The sequence below is a fragment of the Ammospiza nelsoni genome, chromosome 5 (assembly GCF_027579445.1).
Source record: "Ammospiza nelsoni isolate bAmmNel1 chromosome 5, bAmmNel1.pri, whole genome shotgun sequence".
In the NCBI taxonomy this organism is placed as follows: Eukaryota; Metazoa; Chordata; class Aves; order Passeriformes; family Passerellidae; genus Ammospiza; species Ammospiza nelsoni.
Window position 1 is genome coordinate 28,196,778 of NC_080637.1, and position 12,022 is coordinate 28,208,799.

General features: G+C 38.5%; 1 protein-coding gene across 17 annotated transcripts in view; it reads left to right on the forward strand.

The window, feature by feature from the left end:
• Positions 1 to 12,022, forward strand: part of NRCAM (neuronal cell adhesion molecule) — a 145,238-nt gene that overhangs the window by 25,988 nt on the left and 107,228 nt on the right. The window contains exons 1-3 of one of the 17 annotated variants that reach the window (XM_059473275.1): positions 7,178 to 7,242; positions 9,363 to 9,465; positions 10,197 to 10,276. The exons of the other annotated variants lie outside the window; for them this stretch is intronic. The gene's annotated coding sequence lies outside the window, so the exon portion shown is untranslated. Of the gene's footprint in view, positions 1 to 7,177; positions 7,243 to 9,362; positions 9,466 to 10,196; positions 10,277 to 12,022 lie in introns of those variants that run through there. 17 annotated transcript variants of the gene reach the window in all.

The following is a 12,022-nucleotide window of genomic DNA, read 5'->3' on the forward strand; positions in this document are numbered from 1 at the left end:
TTATATTATTTCTGCCTTCAGCAGGATTGTAATTTAGTTTATTAGATTTCTAGCATAGAGTGATAGCTAGTCAACTGTCAGATGTTATTTGACAAACTTAGCACTATTTCCCCAGATGACCTCTCAAGGAAGTATGAAGATATGTTGCCTTCTAGCACTGGACCCATAAACTATTTTTCAAGCAGAGTGAAAAGAAGAATTTAGTCATGGTGTAAGAAGAAGCATAGTCAGTTTCCTTTTTACACGAAGTACTTTCAGGGTTTTTACTGGAGAAAATAATTTGCTTTTTCTTCTTTTATATAGGATGAATTTACACTGGCAAGTACCAGTGTTATTCAGATGTCACCAGAAAATGATAACCCAAAAAAATGAAAAATGCAAGAAATTATGTACCAGGCAATATCTATTAATTTTTTTAACTTGAAGGCTATCTTGGTGTTAGACCAATAATTCTTGATGAAGAAGTTTTTGCTCAAATGATGTTAAAGACAAGATTTAGTTACACAGCGGAAGGTGCTCATCCTGAAGGAAAGCAAGCTACTGTTCTCTGTTCTCCTCATTTGTATGGAATGTGGAATATTCTATGGAAATTCTGTGGAACTGTTTCTCAGTTGGGTTTTTTAACTGTAATTTAAAAAATGTTTTGCAGTTTTTATTTATTTAACATTTTTAAAGTCATTATCTTTATGTCAGCAGATAAACTGGGAAACTTACTCACTTAGTGTTTTCTATTAGGGGGTTAAATGTTTTAAAATAGAAAAGTAGATGGAAATGCTTGATTTCTAGAGTGTGTTGTTAGCCCTCACATTGGAAATTTCCTTTTGAGGCGGTGGTGGTGGTTGGGAAATTAGCAACAATTATTTAAAATAAAAATTTCTGCCCACCATGCCCAAACCATCAAATATTCAAGTGCCTTTTTGAAGGTTTATTGCATAATTGAAGCAGTCATATACTTTTGTTTCTAATAATTGATGGATTTTGTTTATTGTTAAATGAGCTCAGACAGAATGTGCACAGCTGTCTGACTTGTGTGGTTGTGCTGATCAGTGTGTACTGCAGTGTTCCTTATGCTTAAAAATATTGTATTGTAGGTATGCGGTGGAGGTTTGCTTTTGTTAAGGTCAGCCTCTTGGGAGTTCTTCATTTGGTGAATTGTGTAGGATGGTGCAGTGATTAGATGCCAAGTCACGATCCAGTGCTTTGAGCTAATTTTACTTCCAGTGTGCTGCTTTTGAATTGAAATCTCTTCCTACTGGCACTGATGTTTCAGGCAGGGAAGGAGCTGTCCTTTAGCAGCTCCTTGGAGCGGGGTTCCTGTCAAGGGTGTGTGCCTCGCAGTGCAGGCTGCTGGCTCTGTGCTCAGGCTCTAAGGATCCCAGCTGCTCCCCCACTTCTTTTAGGGATGGCATGTGTGTCTGTGTGTGTATAGGAGGATGCTTCTGCTTTTGCAGTCATGAATACAGAGTAGGCTTCTAAAAATGTGAGAACACAGAGCCAAAAGTCAAGTGTTGCTCTGAGCAGACCAGATGCTCCTGAGACATCTAAGCCGTGTGCTGCACGTGATCGGGATGCAGCTTTTCTTCCAGTTGCTTTAAAAAGTGGTTGAGAACAACTTCCTAATTTAAACACATGGAAGGAAATTATACCTGAGAAAACTGTTACACAATACTGAGCTAAAATTAGAGCTCTGTTCAAATCTGGAAATTAGTTTTTGTTATGTATTCATTCCTGGTTTGAGTCATTTTAGTTCATACATATGGGTACAGTGCTACCAAATTGCATGAAATATATATAACTTGTAACAGTTGATCATGTCTCACCCTTTATCTTAAGGGAGGAATTGTTAGTGTTATCTGGTTTTTAAGCTGTCTCACATTAGTGTTTGCTGCAAGCTAGTTTTGTTTGAAACATTTCAGCCAAAGTAATTCAGTCACTTCTGAAGATGAGGACAGAGTAGAAACTATTGAAATAAAAAAAAGCCACAGTTTTTACTTAGAAACCTTTCCCTTCCTTACAGGATTGGTACTTTGTAATTGCTATGACTAATTACTGGCTGAATTAAAGAACCTTTGATAAATTTCAGCTTGTCTGTTTTCAGTACTAAAGCATAAACTGTAACAAATACTATAACTAAACTGAGTGCATCCCAAATAATATCTGGAGGTGTCTGACAAGGCTTGGTACTTACAGTAATAAGCTATTGAAGCTGGCCAAGTTTGGGGCTCGGCAAAAGAACCAGTGGCTTAGGGGGAAAAGGAAGTTTGCCCTTTGGTTAATAATATTGCTTGTCAGTTTTGAGGAATGAGTAGCTGGTAATGTGGAAGAGCAAGGAGAGTCAGCAAGAGGGTGAAGGGTAAGGCTCAGACTCTGTGAGAAGTTGTGAAACTGGTGAAGCTGGGGCTTGGAACTGCTCGGCAGGAAACAGATGCTTCCCTGTTAAGCAGCTGGGGTAAGGTGTCTGTCTTGACACTGGTAAGTGCTGCATCCTCTAATGGCCTGGGCACTCCCACACTGTGCGCTGTCTCCTCAAGTCATGTGTGGTAATCCCGTGCCTTTAATCAAATGGTTTTGGAAGGTTCAGTTCAGTGTCTGATATAATACCAAGACTGCCAGGATCTTCTTTTTCATAGCAAGGCCTTGGTTGTGTATATTGTGTGTCCTGGGGAACACAAGACCTTCCAAGGGCCAGGAGCTGCCTAGGAAGGTCTTGGAGCACTGCTGGCTGAAATAGAAATTCTGTCCACTGCCAACAGCCCCCAAGTGAGGTGATAATTTGAAAAGCCAGCTGAGGGAACCAAACACTGTGGATGGTCATGCAGATCAGTGCTTAAGCTCCTCCAGAGACCTTTTTTGTACTCATGTGTTGTCATGATGAATATGGCAGAGATTAGGCCTCTGAAGGTGGGGGATTGGGAGAAACAGATTGACCTAAAAAACTGGAAGCTTATTTATATGCATGCATTTGGAGGACAGAAAGGATGAGTGCAGTAGGTAAGAGTAACAGCTGGGAAGTGAGGAGATATCAGGAAAAACCTGAAGAAAAAGCTGAAGCTTAGATAGCAGAGATGAGGTCAAGGTGCAGCAGTATTAGAAGAGGTGGGATACAGATGCACAAAAGGTTCATCCAGGCTGAAATGTGCTTGTGAACAGTATCCATTGCACAGCTTCAAAGGCTGACTCCAAAATTTTGGGATCATCTTTCTGTTGCTGTGTATTCCACTGCAAAAGCCTAAGTTATCTCTTCTGCTCATGGCGTTTTGTGAAGAAGTTTCCTTTTTTTTATTTTTCTTCTTTTTAGATCACTTGTGCAGAGGTCAGAGTTTAGATCACTTGAAACAGATCTGAAGTTCCAGTTCTGCTTTTAAGCTATGTCATTATTTATAATGAGGAATAGATATAATTTTTATTCCCAAAAATTTCTCTGAAGATCTGCTATGAAAGGTTTGCTGAGAGAAATCAAAAAACTGTACAATAAAGGATCCAATAGAAACATTAGAATAATTTTGCAAATGTGGTGGGAACTTTAGTCTCATACTACATGTGCATTATAATCATTACCTGATAAGGCATGCTGAAATTGATGTAAATAATCATCTGCTTCTATAAGGGGTAGGGCTGAAATTGTTGCTGGAAAATTTAATTGTTGTTATGGTTATAGAGATCAGTGTAAAGATAACAGTTCATCATACCATGTAGGGTTTATGAAATATACATGGAGTTGGATGGGGGGAAAGCACACGTAGAAAGAATCAACAGGCCACTCCCAGAGTATTAAATATCAAACTTTTCTGGAGAAACATTTTGCAGAAGCTCCCCCATTCCCTAGGACTGAATTCCCAATTACTTCTAGCATGGACAGCTTGAGTTGTCTATTTTCAGATACCTACTGATAGTCTTATGGATCTTTTTCTCGCTTTCTTCTCCTGGAGTTGGTGCTTGTGGCGTGGCTGAAGCCCCAGTTTCCAGGCTAAGTGACAGTGCTGTCTTTGTGATGCTGCCAGGTGACCTGTCAGCTCTTCTGCTGCCAGGCAGGGGCGTTTGCAGCACACAGACCCCAGCTCCTGCTGCCCCTTGGGAGAGCACAGAACTCTGAGGCTTAATCATTTGCCAGCTCACAAAAGTACTTTGGGTTTTCCAGCCTTGTAGCTAAGATCAAAATCATCTCTAGTGAAGTTCAGTGTTTTTAGTGTTCCTAGCCTCTCTTCCTGGGGCAAAAGCAATTCCTAGGTATTGTAGGGAAAGAGATATGGGGTTTATTTTCTTCATTATCATAGTTTTGCTGCTTATTAGAGGAGTCAGGTGGTTTCTGTGGATTGCTCACCTTCTCAGCAGGTGGTGAAAATCAGTTTGATACCCTGTAGTTTTGACAGGCGTTACCATTATATGTAGTGGATGCAAAATGAAAACATCTTGCTATCATTCTAGACTGTGTTGTCATCAGTTGTCACTGTAGTTCTGTTTCCTGTGTTTCAATACCCAGGTGCCTGAACTAGCTTCCTAAATATAAATGCACTTTCCGCTTGCCTCTGATATATAAAAAGGGTAAGGACATATTCCACAGGGAATGAAGCAGAGCTTACTTGAATGGGAGGCTGATTTAGACTGTCAGATACATTTAGCTGAAAGTGAAACCTACCATTAATGCAGGTACATTACAGTGTTTGCTGAAAAAGGGGGCGTGATTTGTGAAGATTCTGGCCACTGCTGACACTTGTAACATTGCAATTTGAATTGGATTGGTAACTGGGGTCAGGAGGATTGGGCTGGGGAGAGCGTGCAGAGTCCTGGTAGCTGCAGGGTGAGAAGGAGACAAAAAGCAGAACCAGGTAAGTCTGGGAGGCCCATACAGAACACAGTGCAGAACTAGTGTCTCTTACTGTGATCTTGTCATCACCAAAGTTCTTTGTTTTCTGAAGCTTGTGTGATTGTCACACTGGTGCATATCATCTGCTCTGTAGCCCTGAGTCGTTTCAGCTCTCGATAGACAGCAGCCAACTTGACTGTGCCATATTAAGTAGTGATAAGCAGCTTGTAGAATTCTCTGTAGAACAGTCTTACATTTAAATCTATATTGAAAAGATTTTTTTTAAGCTTTCATTTTCAGAATAAGTGAAGGTTCATGTACTTCACTTTATTTGTGCCCATCTGTATTTTATTAGCTTCTGTATTAACACAGAAGGGATGAGGGACTATCTCATTTCTTCTACTGACAGGTCCTGTTACTCTGCTGTTGGCCACCTAAGTTAATCCCAGTTCAACATCATTTATCAGGTTACATGGAGAATGTCATGCCTTTGCAAGGCTGGCAGAAAAGTGAGCTCTTTTAACAGAACTGCCCTTAGCATGAGGCTTAGGTGGGTTTCATTCTTGTTCAGTTTAAACATAAAACCAGAATGACATTCTGAAATTATCAAAAGCCATTGTTATTTTATCAAGATTTTTTTTCAAAATAGTTTTTGATTTTGACTTACAGTTTTATTTTTTAATGCAGATACCATCATTGACTTGATAGTGTTGTAATTGGCATGAAGACACAGTTCTTCAAATGTCCTCAGGAGCTGAGGAAGCTGAAAGTTTTGCACTCTGTGCTTTAAACCTGAATCTCTATCTGACAAGAGTTCTTTAATGAATTTTTTATTTTGGTAAAATAGACATCTTGTCAGTGTTTAAAGTCAAAACAACATTAAATGTTAATAATGCCACAGCTTTAACTTGCTGTGTATTTTAAAACTACCTTGGTGCTTCGAAGTCAGTTGGTAGTGCTCAGTGTGAACCTCAATCAATATATGCCTGTAAATCCTTTTAAAGAACTTGCAGTGCCTATTTTTTTTCTTATACTCTTTGTTTGCTTGGTTTTTTTTCTTCCTTTAACCTGTTTGAATTCCCATCTTGGATTTAGCTTTGTCAATAGTATACACTTACTCTCTTGCTGTTTGTAGTGTTTGTAGAGTAAAAGTATGTTTTTAAAATTGTTCTTTGTGGTCCTTGCCAAAGAATTTTTCCTTTTCTAATAAGGGAGAGCTGTACATATATACCACTACTGGCTGATGTGATGGATTATCCTAGACAATGACACTGTGGCAGCTGCAGAAAGTAAAAACAATCTGATTTGCAATTGGAAAACAGTTCTACAGCAACAGCAGAATAAAATACGCTTTTTATTTTATTTCCTGGTTTACTTAATATGTCTTCACGTCTCCAATCTTTGTTTTTCCATAATCATCCTTTAGGTATTTATTTGTTTTATGTACATCTAATAAACTTTGCTGTTCTTTAAAGGAAAATGAAATAGTAGCTAAAGTAATTAATATGTTAACTGGTTAATTTTAGGTTTAAGTATATTTTCAACTAAACCTCCCCAAAGCTTAGCAAAGTGAAAACAGATTTTTATTTCTATGTTTGTAGAAAAGAATTGCTAAAAGCTTATTTACCAAGTCAAGAGACCGGCTTGAATAGTCTCTTAAGATGAAAAAGAAATGCTTTCAGTGTTTTGGGGTTAAATAATAATTTTTCATAGGCTGTGTTTGCTAAGGTAATTTCCAAATATGTTTTGCAGAATTTCAGTAGGACTTGGGTTTATCATAAGTTGGCATTTCACCCATCACAGATCCTGAGCCTAGTTTAAAAATGAAGTAACGTCTCTGTCATCATGGTTTCAGGGAAGACTAATAATAGAAATTGTTATCTACAGACCATAATAGCATAACTAAAACAATAAGATAAGATTAAAGTTTTTATTTTATCTATTTACTTGTTTTTCCAGTAAATAGTGAAGTTAGAGAAATACTTGAAGATTGCAGGGAAGAAGTGTAACTCATTGGAACCAGGGGTTTTCTTAATACTGAGAGGTGGTACTGAGAGAGAAGGGAATTAGGAGACCATGTGACCAGGGTATTCACAGATCCCTTCTATACCATAATTTTTCTTTGTGTGTCAAAATACTGACAAATGTTAGTACACTGAATAAAACAGCATCAGTTTTAGTCATGGCCTGTGGAGGGATAGAATGTAAGAAAATAAAGATAGTGCAGAAGGCAGTCTCACCCCTGAGGAGCTGCAGCTGCACCAATCCCCAAAGATTAGGAACAGGCCTGCCCTTAACAGGCCACAGCTGTGTCCAATAAGAATGAGGGCTACAAAAGAGTGGGATAGCTGGGTGGGGAGAGAGGTGGAGTTTGTTGGCTGTGCTGTGAAGAAGGAGTCAGTGCTGTGGGGAGATGCCCATGAGAATTTGCCAAGAAGGTATGGGAACTTTGCAATAAGATGGCAACAATGGCCATAGAAGCCCCTCAAAGACAAGGTCCTTACTTTCCGAGTTCACATTTGATTACTGTGTATGTTGTAAACTCATCACCCTTTGACGCATGAGGCTGTGTTTGTTTGTGCATGTGCTATCTATGTTTCTGGAGGAGAACACAGCACATTTATCTCAAGCACCTGCTGGAAGTGCATTGGTTTCCTGGGTAGAGCAATTTGGAAAACAGAGCTGAGGCTCTTGTGTAAGTAAAACCTGTCCTACAGATGGAGATTTCCACTGAGTTTGTAAAACAGGCAGCTATTTTGCAATTCTATATATGGCATACAATTTGGTAAGCAAAAAAGGGCTTTAAATGGATTATATTTAAATACAGAAATTATATGTAAATTGTATTCCTCCTTCTACAATTGAAAAGTAAAATAATTTGATACCTTTAGACTTGTGTCATACACTCCTAATGAAAGGAGGAGATGGTGTTATTGCAGAGGCACCACACGGCCTCAGGAGGTAATCTAACATAACTGTACCTGCTGGTGCCACAGCTGCTGCAGTTACAGCTGTGCCATTTCCCAACTGCTCCAGTTCTGTCTGAGCAGCAGTTCTGGCTGCTGCAAACCAGGTTTGCTTACAAAGGCAGTTGGTAAATAACTGAACTGGATGGTTGGCAACCCCAGCAGCCTCCTATGTGCAAAAATGATTCCAAACACCTTTGCTATCTAAGCTGCTAATAAAGGAGAGGTACATCTGCTGCTCATCAGGTTGTTTGATTACTGCAAAGCAGGCTTCTGCAAAGTTCAGGTTCTTGTAGAGATTTCTAGCTTTCTTTTTTTTTAATCCTGTAGGAAGTCATTTGACAAATGTGTGAAGTAAGGAAAAACCTATAAAGGGCACAGCTTCTTTGGGATTTTTAAGCAGTGATAAAGCCAGTTTCTATATGTGTGTGAATATTTAATCCCTTACTGCAGAGAAGACAAAATCATGCAATGCATGCAAATCAAAACCTAGACCTGCTGTGAGTTTGGCTGTGGTAATTTGGCTGCAATGAATATGATGTTAATTATTTTAATAAAATTTCCATATTATAATATTTAATATTTACTTTATTTCTACATGAATCCTACCCTTCTTTTTTGGTCTTTTTGGATACTGTATACAACCTGCTACTTTCTTCCTCCACTGCTAGTATTTGTATAGTGTATTTTCTTGCTGAAATCATCTTTTGAATGTGTGATTTTATTGCTTAGTTTACCTGTTTCTATATAGTTGTACTGTCTTTAAAGGAAATACAAATAGTTCATTTTTTTTTTGTTGCAGAGGTGAAAAAGCTATTGTGCTTATGTGGCTCCTGCTTAATGTTCTCACAGTGGCTACTATAAAAATGAAATATTTATTCTATTCATGCAACCCAAATTCAGCAGTTAGTTGCTACACTAAAGCATTTGACAACTCACAGAATATTAATGACACAGTGTCTTTGTGAAGATGTGAAAGGCACATCTAGACACAATACTTTGAAATCACAAGTATAATTACAAAGAAAAATATCAAATGTTCTATTTCCATAAGTAATGCTGAATTATTCAAATGTATTTAAAATCAAATGTGCTTCTAACTGGACTGCAGCGAGCAATGGTTTCAAGCTTTTTGAGTTTTTTTTAATATCCAGGTCAATAGTTGAATTTGTTCTAGATCAGTAGTCATGAAAATTAATGTGCCTATCAGCAGATTGACAAAAAAATCTTTTTAAAATTGAGACCTTGAAGTCTTAATTGTATAGTATGAAAGGGCTCTGCTGTAGTGAAAAACATGCCATGTTTAAGAAGTTAAACCTGAAAGCAGTTTAGTGTGTTTTTTGGGGGCAGATGTTCATGTTTTAGTCTCAGAAATAGAAACCAGGTTTAAAGTGAAAGTTTGTGGAAGATAAAGCCCAGAAATGCAGTTATGTTCAACTTTTCCCTTTTGAAAATGGTCAAATTTATCAAAATGGGGGCTTCCAGTCCACAGCAGCAGTTCCCAGTGTGGGTGTGCATGTCCACACGTGGTATCCTGTGGAGCTGCTCAGTTTTTAATGCCCCCTTCCCTTCCCCACTTTGTGCCATTCCAGTTCCAGCTGTGCACAGCAGTGGTGCCTCCAGGGCTCTCCTCTGAGGCCAGCAGTGGGCACTGGGAAGAGCTGGGACACAGCAAAACTGGCACAGAATCAGAAGGTCAGTTTTTTTTTTGTTTTATTAAGACTGCTTTACTGCTGAGTGCTGGTTTTTTGAATGAAGATCTTGTATTTGGAATTTACTGGAAGAATTATTACAGATTTGTGCCTATTTTCAACAAACAGCATTGACTGCAATGCTTTCTGGAAGAGAGATTGGAGATCAAATATACTTTTTTGCTAAGTAGATGCAAGCCCCCATGGTTTGTCTCTGAAGATAATCCCTATTCATTGTGTTTTAGGATCTTTGGATAGCAAGGACAAAGGGGTAGAAAAGAATCCTTTTTTTTTTTTTACTTCAATATGTTCCTCAGATATGATCTTCAAGGGGAGAGATTGTCTTCCCTGTCTCTAAACAAGCTGTGCCACTGAAGCCTGGTGCTGAAGACTGGGTGAGCCACAGCCAGTGCTGCTCAGTGTAAAGGAGAAAGCACTGCCACACATCACGCTCCTCTTGCTCCTGTTTAAAAGCAAATTACAGCTGTCTGTGCCAGTGCTTTGGGGAGCCCAGTTCCTTTGTATGCTTGGCATGCTGTGTGTGTGTACAGTCCCGAAGGAGTTTCAGGTGGCTAAACTTAGTTTCAAGATGTCAGTCAAGTTATTGACACCATTAAAGCAGACAGCTTCTAAATTTTATCAAAATGATGCAGAGAAAGAAAGGTAGATAGCTAGAGAGCATTCAAGTAAAGTTTAAGGCACTGCTAATTTGGGTGTTTCTATGTGTGATTATAGATGAGCGTGGACAGAGGAACGTCAGCAGCTGAACGTGGCCTCCATTCCAGCCAGATTCTCTTTGGGTAATGCAGGCTCAGGTATAGCACATGTAGCACATGCAGAAGTTCAAACAACCTGTGCCTTACCAAGAAAGAGAAAAATCTTGGACCCCTGCAGCCTCCCCAAAAGATTTCTACATCCAAAGAAGACTCAATTTCATTGATTTTTTTTTTTTTTTTTCCTTTCCTTGAGAACAGACAGACTCTTGATTCTGTCTAGTTGGGATTTTTTGTTTGCCTGTTTGAATGGTTCTATTTGAATGGTGCTTTTTGTTTTGTGTTCCTTTTTGGTTGGTTTGTTTTTTTTTAACAGAATCAAGATTATAACTTCATAGCTGTCATCTTCTTCCTTTTATCCTCTGCTCTTTCTTTCACAGCCTTGATTCTGTGTTTTTTTTTTTTTTTAATGTGTAGTTGATGCAAATTCATTTTGGCTATGCACTTGATGTCTTTAGTTTCAGTAACTTTCAGTTAGCTACAGGCACTGCAGCACCAGCAGATCTGTTTTGTTCCTGAAGCTGCAATTGCTTTTCTAGCTGCTGATAAATCTCCTCATCCTGAGGTTGAGAAGTGCACATTTGTCTACACTTACACTGTGTTTCTTTATATTTACATGGCTTTAGGCATCCAGTAGTAAATGGCACTCATTGAGCCCAAAGAGGAAGGGCAAAGCATTTGTTCCACTATGAAAAGGGATGGAGAACAGTACTAGAGAAAATCTTAGTGTAATTAAAGTTAATGCTGTGAATCTCATTATGGTGCTTCCTCATTAAAAAGTAACGTGAAAACATAAAGAAAGCTCATGTACAATACTTAACAGGATGTACTGATAAAACAATAAGGTGAATGAACCTTGAGTTATTTGAAGAGGACTCTTCTCAGTCAGCTGTGCTGGAATCACTTCAGGGAAATCTCACACTCCTTGGCAACTTCTCTGTGTGATAAACAGCTTATGTGCCTTACGTGTGTGAACAAAGGCTCTGCCTGTAAAGGATTAAGAGAAATGGAACCTGCATGAGTCTGCATCCCCAGAGTGTGTGAGAAGGGATTTTCTGTAGCAGGCAGATAGTCTGCTTTGGCTGATACCATGAACTTCAGGAAAATGTAGAAAGGATACAAAAGTCTAAAAATTGTGATCAGGACATATAGGCTACAATTATTTTGGAACAAAGAATAATTACTCAGGTCTAGTTAAAAATTACTTAACCTGATTTCCCTACCATAATATGTTGGTGACTGGTAAGAAGTAACTGGCTGTGTTCTTGTGTAGAGCCTCCTGTTGTTTGTAGGAGAGAAAAAAAAGCAAAAGGAATAAATGATTGCTGAAACAGCAACAGCAAGGGATTTAATTCAAGTTTGTCCATGAAATTCCAGCGGTAACAACTTAAAACCAGTGGAAGTGGTTATGATGAAGTTTTCAAGTAAATAAATAAATTCTATAATCCTTAGAGGATCCTGCTCTTCACAATTTTTGCTTTGTAATATCTTAGACTTATTAGATACTCCTTAAAATTCACCTCCCAGCCCAAGTACTTAGGTTGAGTTTTTGGGATAAGGATACGCAGGTGACAGTGAATAATCACCTTGCATATCTTGGTATCCCTGTGAAACTGTCTTTTTGAATGTCATCTCCATTTTAAAGTAATTTCAGACTCCACAGTCATAAAGGTGTCTTTCATAAAGAAACTCAAAATTTTTGTGCACAAAGTTATGATTGCTGAAAGCTTTGCTGGTAAAGTAAAGGAAAATTAAAAATAAAAATAATCAAGTTTGTGTATGCAAAGC